General features: G+C 45.0%; 1 non-coding gene across 1 annotated transcript; it reads right to left on the bottom strand.

Moving 5' to 3' along the window:
• LOC125355856 lies at nt 1–107 on the bottom strand. Its single transcript, XR_007211777.1, has one exon. It is a non-coding gene; the product is annotated as a U6 spliceosomal RNA (small nuclear RNA).
• Between the last annotated feature and the right edge of the window lie 4,946 nt (nt 108–5,053).

The following is a 5,053-nucleotide window of genomic DNA, read 5'->3' as shown; positions in this document are numbered from 1 at the left end:
AAAAATATGGAACGCTTCACGAATTTGCGTGTCATCCTTGCGCAGGGGCCATGCTAATCTTCTCTGTATCGTTCCAATTTTAGTATATGTGCTGCCGAAGTGAGCACCATTTTTCTTGAATCTTTGGGAACAGCAGAAAGGGAAGGATCAGGTTATATTACTGATTGAAGGAACAGCTGTGAAAGAGTGGAGACCTGAGTAGGGATAGTACTGCAGTAGTAGGAGTGATAGAGCAGAGAACAAGCCTAGGAAAGAAAATATGCTAGTAGAAAGAACTATTAAACCAGGAATCAGGAATAATAGCTGAGTTTTTGGAACTATGTCCCAAGTTCTGATACTGGACAAGTCACCAGCTTTAGTTTCCTAATCTTGGGAGGTGAAGGGTTACTCCTATGGGATGCCAGTGTACCGTGATTGTAATGTTAAGAAATAGGGCATGATTACAGTGGCAAAAAAAAAAAAAAAAAAAAAGAAATAGGGCATGAGCAAAGGCTTGAAAGTCTAGGAGGAGAAAGGATTTCCGGCAGGAGACAGCATTGGAGTCAGACTATGAAAGATGTTGAAAGTTTTTCACAGGCCTAAGTAGGGAAAAGTTTTCCTTCCTTTTTATCATGTTTAGCATACTTCACCATAGAGAAAGGAAAAGGGAATTCCATTTCCTCCATCATAACATAGAGTAACCCTGTCTGTCTGAAGGGATATCAGCAAATCTTTCTCCAGCTCTAAACTATACATTCTCCATATTTAAAAAGATAATTTTATTGGTATTATTAAGATGTTGTACAGAGCAGGGCAAAGTGAGGGTCAGACTGTAACACAGTCTAGGTGTGTGGCTGACTGTACCGCTGGGTTCGTGTTAAGTACCTGATGATGTTCACATAGGACTTTGAGGAACACTAGTTGTGAAGCCACGTGTAACTCTATCTCTCAGCCTAAAGTTAGTATATTTGCTGCACGGGCTTTTCAATTTGTAGGAGATTTGAAAGTTTTCCAAAAAAAGAGTTGGAGAAAATAGGCAAATAAAAAAGACATCCTGGTCTGGGGATATAGCCTAGTGACAAGAGCGCTTGCCTCGTATACATGAAGCCCTGGGTTCAATTCCCCAGCACCACATATACAGAAAATGGCCAGAAGTGGCGCTGTGACTCAAGTGGCAGAGTGCTAGCCTTGAGCGGGAAGAAGCCAGGGACAGTGCTCAGGCCCTGAGTCCAAGCCCCAGGACTGGCAAAAAAAAGAAAGACATCCTTTGGAAGGATAAAGGGGGCAAGAAGTGTAGAGACAAAGGGTGAACAAATGCAGCAGTGGTACTCGCTAGACACTATATTAAAAATGAACTACACAACTTGTGAATAGGGACTGGAGGGAGAAACTGGGAGAGAGCAAGGGAAGGGCTAACACTGTCCAAAAAGAAATGTACTCTTTACCTGACTTATGTAACTGTAACCCTTCACCTTTATAACAACAATTTAAAAAAAAAAACAGAAAAAAATGTTTTACGGAGGGGTTACCATTTCATAGGTCAGGTAATGAGTACATCTCTTTTTTGGAACCTCACCACTTCCTTCACTCTATTCCAGTGTGCGTCTCCTGCCATAAGTCATTTTCCACATGGTATATATGAAATAGCATGATTTTATTTGTTTACCCTTGCCCTCTCCCTTTCTGTGTGCCCCCTTTGTGAACCTCCCCCCTCAAAAAAAAAAAAAAAACCCAAAGCAAAAACATCAGCAACAACAAAAATGTCATGTTACCATTTCTTGGACTTTTCTCATTTTTAAGGAGCTCAAGTGAATAGAAGAAAAATATAAAACCCACAAAAAGGGTGTTTGTGGGTGTGAAGGTCAGAGTGATAATCTCTATCACCCCATCACCCCATCACCCCTTCCATTCCCCTAGCAGGAACTGTCTGGGTTATTGAGAACATCCTCACAGGAAATCCTGCCTTCCCACTTCCTGGTTGGAGGCTGAAATCCAGGAAAAGGATGGATTTGGTGAGAGCTCTGTTGTCCTGCTTCTACATGGGAGGTCTGGGGCCAGGAGAGCAGGGGGTGCTAATTTAAAATGTAATGGAAAAGATGACATCAGGTATCCAAGGGTGTCAGAGCTACAGGGCCCTTAGAAATCACTTGGTCCTCATTGTACACGGAAAGAGAGATCCTCCTCCACTTCACACAGTGCAGTGCCTACAGAGATGAGTTACTGCAGCTCAGGCCTCCAGCCTCCCAGAGCATGCCATCTGCCCTGAGATTTGACTGGGCAAGTTAGGAATCAAGGATTCAAACCCAGGTCCTCTCTGGTCCCTCAGCCATGCTACAAAGGGAAGAAAAAAAAATCAGTAAAGTTTCCAGTCTCTGCTCCCATTGTTTCCATTGCCTCTAAACTCTCTACCAGTTCAAAAGTGAGTATACCCTTCAAAACTCAGCTTACATGCTCCCATCCCCCCACATCCTCTCCCCAACCTGCAGGAATCCTGGAATCCTCAAGTGGAAGGGATATTTTCCCACTTTGAAACGCCATAGCACTTTCTCTTTGTCTTCATAAAGAATTTATTATAGAGCCAGGCACTGGTGTGGCTCATGCCTGTAATTGTAGCTACTCAGGAGGTTGTGATCTAAGTGTCACAGGTATGAAAATCCTTGAGACTCCTGTCTCCAATTAATCAGCAAAAAGAGGTGTGGCTCAAATGGTAGAGTGCTGGCCTTGAGCAAAAAAAGTCCAGAGACACCACCCAGGCCCTGAGTTCAAGCCCCATTACTGACATGCCTATGTACCTACCTAATACACACACACACACACACACACACACACACACACACACACACACACACACACACAGAGAGAGAGAGAGAGAGAATTCATTATAACCAGCTTGTAGATTGGTTTTGTGCTCCCTGGCTAGGAGCTCTTCAATGCCCGGGACCATGTGCGGTCCCTTTATCCAGTGAAAAACATGGAAAAGAACTATATACTCCCACTGTGTTGGGGGCCTCATGCTATACTTCGGGGGGCACAATGAAGAACAAGAATGCATGGCTAGACCCTGCTATTGTAGACTGGCCTTTATGCACACATTACCGAAATATATTCATGTAACATTGATCATTTAGCCCACACAGCTGTCCTTTATGGTAAGTAAGGAAATGTCCAGCTTCATATGCAGACACGTTGAAGTTGGTTGAGTGGGTGATGTGATAATTATCAGAGGCCTATTCAGAAAAAAAAAAAAAAAAAAAGACCAGAAACTTCCTGCTATGTGAGCTTGCTGCATCAAGGATCAATAGGCTCCTAGGAAAAAGCAGTAGTATGTACATTCTCCCATTTAATCACATAACTCATGAAGAGGAAATTAGTCTTTGCTGAACACATGTTGTTAACTCACATATTCTTCACTACAGCTCAAAGAGATAGCTATTACTTTATTCTTTGTTATACAGAAGAGAAAATAGATACAGGAAAGGCTGGAGGCTCCACATCAACTGAGCAAGTCCAAGGCCCTGAGAAAATAGAAACAGTGATATTAAGTAATTTGTGCTAAGGTCACCAAGCCAATATAAGGAACCAGGATTTAAGCCCTGGCCATTTTGTTCCAAAAGCCAGGATCTTAACCTGAGTTTTATGTCCCTTGAAGCAATGGAGCCTTGGGATTTGAACTCAGGCCATCTAGCTTCAGAGCCCATGTCCACTGTTCCTCCTTCTTCCTTGAAGGTGTAGGGCTAAGATGGGCATGAACTCAAATTCCTTAACAATCCCTTTCCAGGGCCAAAGGGGCCTGGCCAGGGTCTGGATATATACAGTTGCATCAAGGACCTGTCTTAGCAACCTTCAACAACTAGTTGCTACTCAGAATAAATAGTCCCAGGAGAAGGGAGACAAAAAATGGAGACAAAAATGGAGATAAAATGTCATCTACTTAAACTGACATTTTTGTCCTCAGGAATAATCCCTACAGGGGCTGGGGATATGGCCTAGTGGCAAGAGTGCTTGCCTCCTATACATGAGGCCCTGGGTTCAATTCCCCAGCACCACATATACAGAAAACGGCCAGAAGTGGAGCTGTGGCTCAAGTGGCAGAGTGCTAGCCTTGAGCAAAAAGAAGCCAGGGACAGTGCTCAGACCCTGAGTCCAAGCCCCAGGACTGGCCAAAAAAAAAAAAAAAAAAAAAAAAGAATAATCCCTACAATTTTTTTTTTATTCTTGCAGGGGGTATAGACAATGATCACCTTCCTTCCATAGATGAGGAAAATGGGATGAAGTGGTGGAGAGTACCTTGCCTCACTCCCCCAGCTGGTGGAGAAGCAGGAACAGGAGCTCAGTCCCATCTGTCTATTGAGTCTGCTCTGTTGCCCAGAAGCCAGACTGTAACTAGGTATGAACTGTGTCTCTGCCACTTACTTACTTGCTGGGCATTCTCTGGAAATGGCCTCTCTGTGCTAGCTTCAGAATGAAAATCCTAGGAGGCCCTGCCTCATTGGTTTGCTGTCAGCATTAGCAGAATCACTATGAAGAGCTTAGGGTGGTACTGGGCACATTAAAAAAAAAAAAAAAAACCAACACACACACACTATAAATTGTAGTCCATCTGCCTGACTGTAATGGGATCCCTTCAGAGGACAAACTCAGGAGCCAGAGCACCCAGAGTCAGTACCCAGGTAGACAGAAACACCGGGATGAACTTTAATGCCTGAGCTTTGGAGTGTGGGGAGACCCCAGGCTGCCACCGTGGTGGTGAGGGGCAAGGCCTCAAGTCAAAGCCTCCCCAGGATCTTCTGTCCTCTGGCTTTCTCCACCCAAGCTCCAGACTTAGCAGTCTGGAGTCCAACGGCCCCTTCCCTGTCGCCACCCCCACTCCCCCACCCAGAGGAGCTCTGGGTTTCCTGCCCGACCTATGGAGGCTCCAGTTTGGGGACGGTGGAGGAGGGGTGGCATTTCCTGGCCAGGCCGCGTCACCGGCTCTTGAACGCTAGGACGCTAGGACGACTGGCTGACCGACAGGCCCCAGATGCTATTTCGGGAGGCGCCCCGCTTCGCGCACCATTTCCGTTTTTCCACTGTC

This window comes from Perognathus longimembris, chromosome 7, assembly GCF_023159225.1.
Source record: "Perognathus longimembris pacificus isolate PPM17 chromosome 7, ASM2315922v1, whole genome shotgun sequence".
NCBI classification, from domain to species: domain Eukaryota; kingdom Metazoa; phylum Chordata; class Mammalia; order Rodentia; family Heteromyidae; genus Perognathus; species Perognathus longimembris.
The sequence above is the reverse complement of the archived record's forward strand: the minus strand, read 5'-3'. Positions and strand labels throughout refer to the sequence as shown.